Raw genomic sequence first — 13938 nt, forward strand, 5'->3', positions numbered from 1 at the left:
ACGGCAATTTCTGGTAGGAGCATTCCATATATGCCACACATTTATGTCCAGCTTAAGCTCAGCAACCATCCATGTTGAAATTGAACAGTCGCAAACATTTATGGTGTGATGTGTGACACTACAAACATTCTGTATCTTTTTTTTTACTGAGAAGAATAGCAGACTACCTAAAAGGCCATCGACGTAGCGGGTAGTGTGACGTGCATAAAATAAATGCAAGACTATAATAATTACAATACACTGTCATTGATCAAAGTACAGGTTCTACTGTGGTATTGGGAACAGGAAGTACTGATCGGAATCTAGTCGTTTCGTATTGAAACCATGTACTAAAATTATATTGACTTGTAGAAATTACTTAATATTGCACCATGTTCATTATTTTCACTTTACAGTCTGTCAAATAATGCCATCATAACATATTGTTGAGTTTTATCGAAAGTGTCTCCATTTGCCTTCTTTGATTTCTAATAATAATACACGTGACTACACTGTTATTGGAGAAGCATTTGCAAATTTCTGTGAAAAGAGAATCGTTCATTGGGACGCGTGGTGCAAAGGCTGTTCACTACAAAATGTATGAACATCTGAGCCATTCGCAGGTCCAATTTAATTTTCTTCTGTTCACGGAAAGACAAAGGTGACGTGAGCCATTTTTCGTTACTCTCGTTTATTATCGGATGTTGTATTAAAGCAGATTTCAATGCTTTTATGACCTTATATGAGCTCTTAATAACCTGATAATGAAGAGACCTCAAGGAAAAGAACTGAACCGTAGTAGCCACACACATATAAGCAGAACGATCGTGAAACGAAATTGCTGAGTGGGTTGCAAAGGGCAAGGTACTTTTGTCATTCACAGATATAGAAAATAAAATTCTAAAACGGCGCATAATGCAGCTAGGGAACCATATCATTCTAGTCGCATTGTAGAAAAGCTAATTCGTTAAGGCTTCTCAACTGCGTCAGAGCGTGGCAAAGCGCGGAGTCACTACACCCATGAGGTCCTTCGGACTTCCTGTCGAAGTCCGAGTGAGCTGTTAGTTTAAACCTCCCAAAGAGCGTCGACTAAACTGTGCACACAAGTATGCCTGTTTCAAGCACAATGTCATAGTTCGACAGTTAAGCAGCGGTCTGTTTTTTAGATATTGCATTTTGAGATTTTAGGCGATAACTCTACAGACGGTCCGGCGAAACATCCTGCAAGTCTTTTGTAATCCAGTAGGTCAAACATCTGACAAAAACAATCACATAGGTCATGATTACTATCAACGATGCAAGCGCCCTACGTTTCGTCAATGGGACTGTGAAGAAGTAACAATACAGAAAAGTAATTGAGACGAAAATGTTGGCTTAGGTACAAGAATAGTTCCCTGTAGAACTATATTCATCTATGACAGGTGTTTACCGCTTATTGCGCGAAGGTCCTGCTTTGGCCTGAAAAGTCACCCGATCTGAATCTGACCAAAAACTTGTGCCTTTATATCAAAGAGCGCGTCAGGGCTGGTCAGGAAATGACGAACATTTTAGAACTCAAGAATACAGTGCTGCAAGTAGACAGCCGGAATTCTAACCTAACGGAAAGGGTGTGTAAGTACGTCTGGAGCATATTAGATTAAATTGCAGCAGTAATCGTAGACAGGGATGGAAGAGCAAATATCATTAGCCATTCCATTGACCACCAGTTTGGTCACATGTGTTATCACCAGAAAGTAACCTTTTTATGGGAAAAAAAAACAAACATAGATAGACCCTTAAAATTAAAACGCCTTTTGATGTCCCCGTCGAACGACGATTAGACACAAATCCGGCTCGAAATGTAGTATTTCATGAATTCATGCAGTGGACATACCGTGACAGAATCCGTGCTGTTGCTGAGAAACCAGTAGAGATTTCGGGAATTTGTCTTGTATCACTTCTTAACTACCGATCTCTTTGATGTAGCACTATATGATATCAGTACACATATTGTTCTATGAGTTTTTGGGGTCTACCTTAAAATAATCGCAAACGAATAGCTGAATCTTAAGCAAAATAATTTTACATACAAACCCTAAAAGAGTGTTTGAAGTGATGCATCTTAAGTAGACTCTCTCTGGAATAGCATAAAGGAACGGCACTAACAATTTAACTTTGTAAAACACCTTCACCTATAAAAGATAAAGAATATATATGTCAATTGTCTTGGAGACTGTTCCAACGATTATAATTTTTGTGGCAGACGTCCTTGGCCGAGTGAAGCAGGCCTAAAAACTGGTGTTTGGGAAAACCTGTCTTCATTTCTAAAACTTGCTTGTTTTGAAGAGGTACTCATAGCATTCGTTTTAAAAAAAATAGACAATTATAATATCTATAATAATTTAATCATATGTTTTATAAAACCCTTTTCTCTCACAAAAAACTAAGTAGGGCACTTGTTTGTCATAATATATGTAACATTAATAAATATATGTGACTGTTCTATTTTCGTTTTCGTATCGTCACCCTTGATCGTTAATCAATCGTGTCGTCTTCTCCATGCTCTTTTGAAAATTAAAGTAATCTTTTCAAACCCCACTTTCCCGCTTTTTACTTTCCTCTGTTAAATACTGAAAGCGATCATCTTTTATTGTAGATCATTCGAGGTCCCAGGATCCGATACTTCTGTCTGAAGCGACGCTTAGCTTCTCGCGTTCGTTTCCGAAATTTGGTTACCACTGTCTAAAGATGCTCAAGAGGCCCCTTTCCACCGTGGTCTTTAAGGGTAGACAGTTTTGCAAATTTTGAATTCTGAAAATTCTTGCAAATCGCTAAGTTAACTTTGTTCAGGAGCGGTTCCCGGTCTTCTTTTTTACGGCTCCAGCCAGAATCATCATCAGTCTGTTGGGGAATTATGGAAATCATCCTTAGGGTTAGCTAATTGCGGGCTTCCAAAAAAATATTATAATCGTATGTCACTATTAAATTGATACGATTCAAACCATAAATAATTGTCTTCTTTCTATTTTGTGTATGTCTGAGAGATCGAATTCTGGTACTATTTGTAACCCACTATTTAAACGTATACATACTTCAAATCAATGACGGTATACTATACTATTAGTAAAAGAAGACGTGCCCCATCTGAGTAAAATCTGAAGTTTCAAATACTTCGTGTTATTGATTTTCCTTCTTTTTACGGTCAACCAAGGCCCTCTTAAAAATGTCTTTGGCATATAATAACATATATTAACACCATTAGTTTGACTGGCGCATCAGTAATAGCAAGTATTTCTAACATTCAATAGTTCTCACTGAAAGATTTCCTTACACAACGTAATTCATAATAAAACGCTTCAAATTCATAGCATTTTTTGCGTAAAAGTTTAAACCACAGTAACGAAAAAATATAATAAAATGATAAACCAGTTTACCGTGCTAGATTGCTAAGAGTTCCGCTACTGAGACCCGTTATTACTAAAGTACTATATTTTACAGTATACATTTCAGTTCGACATACTCCTTTTTGAAGCCAGAAGCCAAGAAGCCGAACTGGATCTGGCAAAAAAAAAAGCAATCACAAAGAAACACGGAGAAGAAGGTTTCTAAAGGCTATAACACTTGACCATCAACAAATAAGAGAAATTATAAAAAAAGAACAGGAGCAGCTATTGCATGTACATCAATATTGCAATTACGAAAAATAGCAACATATAAAAGCTTGTTACTAAAAAATGCTGTCATTAACCCCATTAACCAACCTGTACAAATAATAATTCAAATGAAAACTAAAATTAAAATGCCCTGTCTTCTGCGAACTTTTACCGGGGCGCCCTGGGTCTCTAAAATGATATTAGGCGCCATGAAGTTTGGATGTGTTAATAGTAATGAATGTACCCCTCACTGACCACCGGTAGTATATTTTGTGTAATCAGATCGTTATTTGAATGATTGATTTTATCGCCGTATGTGTTAATTGAAAAAACGCGTCTCGACGTACTTGGTGGCGCGGAGAGTTTCCTATCAAGTGAAATTATTACGTCGTCCTTAAGAAGCTTCTAAGGAGGAGCTAAGTCGGCGTCCAAAAACGGGCCTATATTTTCTTATTTGACCGACCTCATGGTAACACTGAGCAGGTTGGCCTGCTGCAGCAGCAGGCGGTTCACAAGTACAACGAAGAAAAGTGATTATACGGTCGGTAGTGGCGTGCAATGATCGAGTTGACCTGGGAAGAATTAAACGGTAAATCATTCAGGTGTCTTCAATAACAATGCTATCTTCATATTCGGAGTACACATCCGTACAGGGAGCACTTTATTTTGGCGATTAGCAAAAATTGTTTCGAACGCCGACATAGCCGATATAGACTAGAACACTTTCCCTCAACACACAGACTTTAAATGTTTGTTGCGGCCGCTTTGAATGTATCTTCTCGGCCGCAGAGCCTTATAAGAAAACGGTTGTGTATAGCTACATGCGACTGTACGCTAGAAATGATCGCAGTTTCACGGAACTAATTAACAAAAACAACAAGCATACACACAGCACATATACTGCAATAAGTTGTGTAGGAAGATACACTAGGTAGACGTGTGGGGCAACTAAAATTACCTTTATTAATTAGAATTTTGATTTTAGAAACTATATCGATGATGAAGAACGTTTTGTTTCTTTTAACAAACCTACCTGCCGCCGATCACACATGTTGTGAAGGGTATTTTTTTTTAGCATTTAGTGTGTTTACATGTTTATATAGGTATTATATGTAATGCAATCCGATTATCTTTGAGCGAGTCGGGACTACTTTAATACAGGAAGCTGAGTCTGCGCATTTCGTATGATATGTAGACATAAGAGATTTGCCCCCCAATGATGTTCAGTTGCAGTTTCGAAGAGAATCAGGAGGAGATTGAACGAGGTGTTTTAGGATGTCTGTACTGTACGTGTATATGCACGACACCCGGTTCTTGCTCTATATAGTTTAAACTACAAGAATTTTCAATAGGCTACAATGAAGGTTCGATTTGCACATTTTCGGCACAAAACGCAAATTGTGACGGAAGTGGTAATTGTGGTAGTCTTCATACTGCATATTAGTACATTTTTAACACTGGCCATTTCGTCGCCCGCCATCCGGGACTCTAAATGAATAAAAGCAGAAGGCAGCGAGTAAACAAAAACAAATTTGAGCGTTGACATCCATAATTCTGTTACAATACTGCCATAAATTTACGATTTTGCGTCAAAATAATGAAAGGATCCATTGATACCACTAGACATTTGCTCAAACTTGAGCAGTTTTTACTGTAATGCACAGGAAGTATTGCAGATAATTAGGATATAAACTGAAACATATGAAAGGGATGTGTGCATTTTATAAACCGCATGCACTAGAGACTATTTTCCTTTACAAGAAGATGTCTTGAGATTATTTTAAGCAACAATGTTGTTTTGAAAAGTCAGACCTGCTCTAAAACATTCGTCCACTTGCTTAATATTCCAACGTCAAAGTCAACAGTGGTCACTACTCGCCTTTTAGTTCCGATAAATGTTAAGAACCCCAACTTGCATCTCGGACTTCATAGTACAAACTCTGTGAATAATATTATTAAAGATAGTAGGTGGGAGTGTGGATGGGTCTGGGTAGACAAAACGTTACTGGAAAGAAATCAGTTTTATTTTTGCGACCCACTTGCTGGAACAAGTTGCCTCGATATATGTGGGCGAAAGAACATCTGCTAAACGTAAAACATTCGAGTGTCTTGCGGTTTGGTAATGGTTACATGCTTGCTTATAACATTACAGACCCACGATCGGCGCTGTTGTAGAGACAGAATAGATCGCGTCCCAATGGACAGTGTAAATATGCTTGAACCCGCAATGGCATTTGCTGCGGGGTTCTTACCCGTTACTGGTAAACCCTGGCTGCTAAGAAAATTTGACGCGTCGCTTATAAATTGCGTCACGTTGATAAAACCAGGAGAAATGCTTTCTAGAAACTATTTTGTTTCGTAATACGAGCAGGCTTGGATACATTTAACTAAGATGAAAACAGTTATCCTTCAACATTGTTGTTCATTCTTCCTGTTATTCCCACGAATGCAATTTCAAGCTAATAGTAGGCCAAGGGAAATTAGAGGACGTCATTAAGTATGCACGGCCTTTCAAGGTAAAGATTTTTCCTCCGTGTAGTCTACACATGTTATACGCCACCTATTTTGAAATAGTTACTACGATAGAAGCTTAGATTGAATAGAATAGAAGATTAAAGTAAGCTAAACTGAAATTCATCGTTGAGTTTCTGTTTCATGTTGTAGGCGCTGCCGATGCCGTATGTTGCCGTCTTGAAAGCTACGGTACAAGATGCCAGAGAAGGTCATATCTACAAATGAGAAGTTAACCTAGGTACTTGTTTCATGCGCGGCTACAATTTCAGAAAGGTGTAACACATTTTTTGTTAACACCGGCTATTGAAATAAGTTCGTGATATAACGACCTATTCATAGAAGTTTCACTGTTGCCCAGTTTTTCATTCCCGAATTCCCACGGTTTATGTGAATGCAAGAACAACACCCACATATATCTTGGTGCCACGGATTACTCTCACGGAGAGTTAACTTTGCTAAGTGGCAAGAAAACCGTAGCTGGATGATCAGCATACTAAACAAGTGGCACTAAACAAGTGGTACTCTTTTACCAATAGAAATACAAACCTCTTTGAAATTAACCCTTTAACTGAATGTTTTTAGAGGTACGTTTGACTCGAGAGTTATATGTATTAAAGGCGCTGGGGGACGTTTTACATAAACAGTGGTAAAACACACACATGTACAAGTCACAATACGAGATTAAGAGCATACGTCTAAGTATTGCCTTTTTACTACAGGATCAAGTGCGCTTTACATGAAGCTCCACCAATGGAGTGTCTTCAATACTCCGCTGAAGACTCCGGTCTAGTTTGTTTATTAACCTAGCAGCAGGATTCAACTACACGATTTTTGTTCGTCGTGACAGCAACAAGTGCTACAAATTTCTTTTCAATGTCTTCGATAAACAACAATGCGGTCGCTTCAATGCGAGATTACGGACGGTATAAACAGCAAGATCATCGTTCTGAAGATAACTTTGATGTCTTTCCATTTTCATTTGCTTAAGACCATAAAGCATAATGTTAAGTTTGATTCTGACACGAAGTATTTGCAAAGCGTGAGATTGTTTGTGAGGGAAAAATAAAAGAAATTTTTTTAGATTATTGAAAATACACATGCAACTGTGTATGTAGACCCATGCGCGAACTAAAATTGTGAGCGACCAAAGCAGTCTTATGTTACTAAAACTCTACATGCATACTAAACGTTTTTTTTTATTTAATCATGTGTGCATTCATATGTATTGAATTATGTACGCTACATATAACGTGTATGAAAGTAGAGAAGCTCTTTGTTATAGTTAAGTGGACTAGCTGCATCGCGTGGTTATCGTGTAGAGGTCAACTTCGGCAAGTTGTAGGGCTTCAAGGTCCATGTCAATAGCGTACCTCTAACGAAATCTAAATTTTCCAATGGTCCTTCCGTTACTTCCAAAAAAAATGTTTGATGATAAGATAAGACTCGGCTATTTTTAATTAGGCAAAGGTTAAAAAAGTACATTGTGGTACATTTCTCGAAAAACGAATAAAAACCCAAATTTGCGTAATAAAGAAAGGATTTTGTGACACAACGTTTATATAGTAATTTACTACATGTGAAGCCGACCGAAGACAGGGCTTTAGTGTGTTCTACCTTTGCTCTTATACGTTTAAATTTCGACATTGTTTTGGCTTCGTTTTGATTGCATCTATTTTAACGTCTTGCATATCCGTGATTCATCATTTTTTCCATTACCTTTTTTGCAAATGTTAACTTTTTCTTGGAAGCTTACAGATCATATTCCACTTTTTGAATGAGTGAATTTAAGCCACACAGACTGATTAAGATACACTTCTTTAGAACTGGCTTTAAAACATTGGATTTTGTGGATATCTTCTCTAGCGAATACGATAGATATTTACTTGCGGACTTTACTGCTCGATAGGGCTACGACATTTCGACACGGCATATTGACTGATTTTGCGAAGGTATTTTAAGCGTTCGACCGGGTTCAAGAAATTCATCTAATATCTATATGGTATCAACACCCTTCCAAGCTCGTAGAGGCCTACCACAGACGTTAGGCTCAGGCTTGATGCTGATCTTCCAGCAGTTGCAGTGCCTTGACCCACCGATTGCTCATACTGTATCCGGTCATAAGTCATTAAGGCAAAAGTTATTTGGAGGTAGCTCAGCGTACATGTTACTATAAACAAGTGGTATATGTATAGTAAATTAGTATACTACGTACGCATTTTCCAAGTTATTTATTTGAGTTACAAAGCTTTTTTATGTTGAATCATTTTCCAAGAGGCACGTAATTTGACTGAGTTCCTCTCTCTATTTCTCTCTCTCTCTCTCTCTCTCTCTCTCTCTCTCTCCCTATATATATATATATATATCGTTTATGTTCTTTCCAACAAAAGTAGGGTTCATGACCAAATCTTGCATGACTCGTTGTCTAGTTTTTTGACGAGAACTAGTTTTATTCGAGTTTCTAACCACTTATTCTCTATTCACTAAAAATAATGAACAGAATTGGTCACGGCAAACTAATTAGTAATTAGTGGCTACTTTTAGTGATTCCAAATGTCCTCGTTGCGTCTAGAGAAAGTTACAGCTGCTTCTCTCTTGTTTTTCAAGAAAAAGGAAGTAGACAACGGTATACGTTAACGGATCAGACTGGACAGATGTGTTTCAATTATTACAAAATAACTTTCTAGCCAAAAAAATGAAATGCCTCTCTCCTTGTACTGAGGGTTCAGTTCAAACTCGTGTCGGTCTCCTCGTTAGTCGTCTCTACCGACACTCTTCGGACTTCTCCAATAACACACATTGTAGATACGTGTGTGCCGGCGATCGCCCAAGCTACCACTGAACGAAAACATCTACAGATACGCTTTTGGAAATTAGAAGAGACTGAAATCATCTGGCCATATCCTGTACACTGGTGATAGCCTAATAAAGCGGTATCCATTGCAAGAGCCGGACAAAGTACATTTTGACGGATTAGACATGCTGGGTGGCGCCAGAACCACCTAGTCGAATTGGCAAAGGCCTCTTAAGTTTAGGAGCTAATGTGTTTGCACTCAATCTTCGGATTTGTCGGTTCGTTCACCTCTGTATTTTCAGTAAGAGAAAAATCATCTAGTCTGCTCCGTGTAGAATCGCGTTAACGAGGTTACGGTTGGGAGCCCGCAAAGCCGGATTGGGACGCAAGGGGAAAGCGGCCCAGGAGTCGCACGTTTGCGAGCCCATTGTTTCATTCCAGTAGGAGCCGACTTACGTCTTTGCAGCCGCCTTCAGTATTGTGAGAGCTGTGAAAAAATGCTCCTCTAAATTACGAACAGGGCTAATCTCAGATGCAACCTTTTTGGGCCGAGTCAAATATGCGTATGGTTGCCCATCTGTGAGATTTTGGTACACCACATGCTGGGTCGAGATACATAGTCGACAAAAAGACGAAAAAAAAAGCGAGGCTGGAGCATATATGCACATGTAAGCTACTATAAGTCTTTCTGGTACGCGACCCGCGTTTAACGTGCAACATTGACGGATCAAAGGAATTCAGCAGTACTTAACTAATGAACTCTCTATCGCTACTTGATGCCTCCTCAAAGATTTTGTTTACCGAATTGCGCATAAAGCATATGTCGGCACACCGAAATCCATTTGCCAGATGGCAAGATAACTTCTTTTAATAAGCTTAATTAGATATAGCACTACGTATGAGTGGCTTAAAAAGTAGTTACATGTGTGATACGCGTTCAAGATGATGTACCCAAGTAACAGCTAATCACGTACAACGTTTCCTAGTAAAGTCGCGAAGGCAGGGGGGCGCCGATGGGAGCACAGAGCGAATTTCGCACAAGCGTCCATCCACTATTAGTACTAGCAGTCTCGTAGTTGCTATCTGCTTATCTGAGATAGAGCTATATTGGTAACATGCCCGAAATGTGCCGCGATGGGAACAAGCAACTAAGCATTTCAATAAGATCAGTCTAAAAATACTCGCCAGCCGAAGGCAATAAATAAGCATGTCTGATCCGTAAAGTTATCAAGATAGATATGCGTACAGTCTTCGTGAAATCGAGCATTACATACAATTATATTTCTTGATTTCCTTTGTCCTAGAAGAAAAAATAAATTACACGCAACATTTTTCCTGGCTTGTGCCTCATACTTTAAACAAAAAAAATGTTTGTAATAGTCAAGATTCATTCTAAGGACCCACTAAGGCCTTACTCGCCTAACTGCTTAGATTTTTACACTGAACTTTTCCTGAGCTGAGCTGCGCAAGCGCAAATCGACAGCGTGAATCCGACAAAAAATCACCTTTTTGTTCAACCGCTGCGTTACAACGACTAGCTTTCCAATAACGGAAACGACCACTGGAGTACTTGAAGCATCTATTCAGCTACAGTCAAGAACACACAATACGGAGTTGCTAGTTCAGACGCAATTGGGGCATAAGAGCCTTATTTACGACTTAACCCTTCCCATTTTAAGCCCACACCCATTCAGCTCTTGTCGAAGCAATAGAATAAAAGCACATGGGAATCAACTAGCTGGCCGACATTGAGGCCGGAAACGCGGCAGCGACTGGTCAGATCATCTTAAGAAAAAGATCGTTTGAAAATTAGATTGCCGCAGAAAGCAGGCACCTTCGGGGCAATGATTAGTACTGGTAGCAGCGTAGGGTCGTGGTTCTCCTTTGTCACCGGCGTCGAAGCAAAGGATGGAAAGAGAGTTCGCTCTTGCTGGTAGCCATGCTGTGTCACGGAGCATCCGTGTGTGGCCCGTACGGCTACGGTCTTCAGAGTTTACTGTACTAGTGGCCTTGTGTCCCTATTGAAACATCTACTCAGCGGCTGTACGTTGTCGTGGTTTGTCGTGGTAGATCTTCGGGTCCTTCAGGTCGTCAGGAAGTTCTCACGCCTATGTACTTCAGCCCATCGTCATAGTATGTCCCTGACTCCTTCCCGTTGTAGAGTACCTGCGTTTGTAGCAGGCAATACGAGGAGGGTACTTGTAAGGATCAACTGAGCAACCCAAGAAGTTGCAGTCGCTCTTTGCCGTTGTAAGCCGAGTCATCCCGCACCGCTGTCAAGTTGCCACACCCCGCGGTCGATAATTGACTATAATTAGAAATTAAATACGGCCGTATCTAAAAACATATCCCAACAGCGCGTTCAAACGTAACGATGCGTTTTGCAAACGTTAAGTACTTCATGCTTTAAAGGTAAATGCGGTTGAGGTATCTGTAGAACAGGCTATATGGAGTCCAGGGTTCGCAATTAGGAGCTATATTATTTATGACAATATATATATATATATATACATAGTGTAAAATCAAAAGCGACTGTCTTATATTTTTGTTTCCTAGTTTTGTCATGAACTTGGTGACATTTCTAATCCGTAAAAAAGGTAGCTACAGGTAACACTGGTATTACCATCATTTAGCAAATAGCTCCATATGGCTGCATTTTATGTTAGCGGTATGAATTTGAGCGGAGAACTATATATTATGTGGGTCAGACACACTCGTTCCCTCAAAGGGGCCACAAAAATAATTTAAACCTTTACTTATCTTGAGATTGAAATAGTTTTAGCCTATATTATAACTTCTCTATAAATGCCAAAACGTCAAGCTGAATTCTGGAGTCGGTTAAATTGTATAATCATAAAAAGGTTCAATATAACTTTGCAAGATAATACTTACGCAGGATATTCATTTGCCCAGTATACATAATAGCCTTCATCAAACAGGATTGTCCATGCATTGTGTTACTGCTAAAATATTTTTAGCCCTTGTTGTTTATGTAATATCCAACGTCTTTTGTATAAGTTACGATTTTGTTTTCTCCATTATTTTAAACGCAAAGTTTTCAATACTTTAGGGCGCTTAAGCATAAGCGTTAACTTGATTAATTTCTTAATTATAGGTTACCGTCTTTAAGACATATGTAAAACTATTTTTGGAAGCTCCTTGCCTTTGGTTAGGCCCAGACCGTATAATGGTGCTGCATAAATCATAATTGATTCAACATATATAGAACACAGCTTAGCGTACGAATCGAAGAGTTCACTTAAAAGGTTGTGTCGCGAGGAGCACTACGTCCGTTGGATGTTCTAAATGTTTTCTTTATTTAAAAAAAAATATAAATCTTTAATTGCATTTCAGGTATGAAGATTTGCGTAACGTAACCTTGTTCCATATTCCCATGCCCAAAATAAAAAACGGCACGTATATCAGGAGATGATTTTAGGTCTAGTCCTTCAATCCATTTATATAAATCTATCAAAGCTTGTTGCATAACAAATTATTTTTGTAAACTAGTTACACTCTTCAATCGTCTGCATGCATTTTTACCGAGACTGATGGTAGCAGTCTGTACGCTAAGAGCCTTGTGTGCAATTCCTACATTAGAAAGCCCAGTGCAGTGGCTTAACGACGTTACATTAGCACCCTTAAAATATTTGGCATGACGGGTGCTTCGAATCAATCCTCCAAATGATTTCCGACTCCTTAACGCGGCAGAATGGTCGGCGACAAATTCAGCGGCAGATTTAAAACCAAATACGTAGCATCAAAGCACAAAAGGACTCTGCGCACCATGTTGACTAGTGGCCTTGAGTGTTCAATAGCTGAATTGTTGTAGTTTATCCTAGTCCATAGGCGAACTACGTGTCCCATATCAGTCTCTGTGCATTGGCATTTTCGTATATAACTAGAATTACGGTACGTTCCAGAATCTTGCACGCCACAGGGAGAGAGAGAGAGAGAGAAGGGTCTCTATTATCTAGAAAAAGGGTCCTTTTGGAAGCAGGCCATCTGGCGTTTCGCTAGCCTTTACCTTACTTATATGTGCCAGATGCTATGTGGATGGACATAGAGAGGTCTTTCTGGGGTTGCAGGTGGACTCCTTTGATTTCGTTGTCGAATTCCGTTGACTTTCGAACGTCTTTTTTGTGTTCCTTCGTAATGGGTTGCCTATTCATAGCCTCGGCAACTTCCTTCTGAGGAATAATGATTGCATATTTGTTTTTGCCTTATGCTGCTACGCTGGTTCAAATCTTAGCGTTGGTCAAAATTAACATCAAATATTAATAATTCGCAAACTAAGGCACAAATAAAAAATAAGGAATTAAGGAAATACAATAGTATTAAAGTTAACAGCTGCTTACAGCGTTGGCGTGCCGTTTCACAGATCTGTTAGAAGGAACGTCAGATTAGTCCACCAAAACCCGCTCAGGTTAGACTTTTGACGGAGGCGAATCCCTGACCGTAAGTTTAAAAAGAGGCCTTGTTCACATTGAAACTGTAATTTAAAATGCCACAAGCGAAAATACCCCAAAAACATTATGTTGCCTTTAAGAAATTCATTGTCATCTTATAAAAGAGGCTGATTCCGCTATTCTTTACAGTGTAAGTACTAATATCATTGTCAGAGACTGTAAATTGTTCAATATTATACGTTTTGAGAACGGTACATACAAAACGATTTATTTTTAGTTTTAAACAATACTGGGTTTTTAAAATATATATATATATATATATATATACATGAGGTGAAAGTAACGGTTTTGTTAGCGGATGATGACGAGTTAGAACTACTAAATCACGAGTTATATGCTACCAGTTGATTGTGCATTTCATTTAAATTCATACATTCTTCAAAAACCGATCTGTTTAATCTGGAAGTAATTTTCTTGTGGTAAAGTTCTCCTTTTCGTAGTCTAAGCTAAACAACGATTCTCAGCAAAATCACCAGCGAGACCGGGTTCTACATGATCTCCGATCTTAAGAGATCGGATTGAACCTTTGTTTCTAATTAAGTCATCCCTACCC

This window comes from Varroa destructor, unplaced genomic scaffold (assembly GCF_002443255.2).
Source record: "Varroa destructor unplaced genomic scaffold, Vdes_3.0 BEIS01000001.1, whole genome shotgun sequence".
In the NCBI taxonomy this organism is placed as follows: domain Eukaryota; kingdom Metazoa; phylum Arthropoda; class Arachnida; order Mesostigmata; family Varroidae; genus Varroa; species Varroa destructor.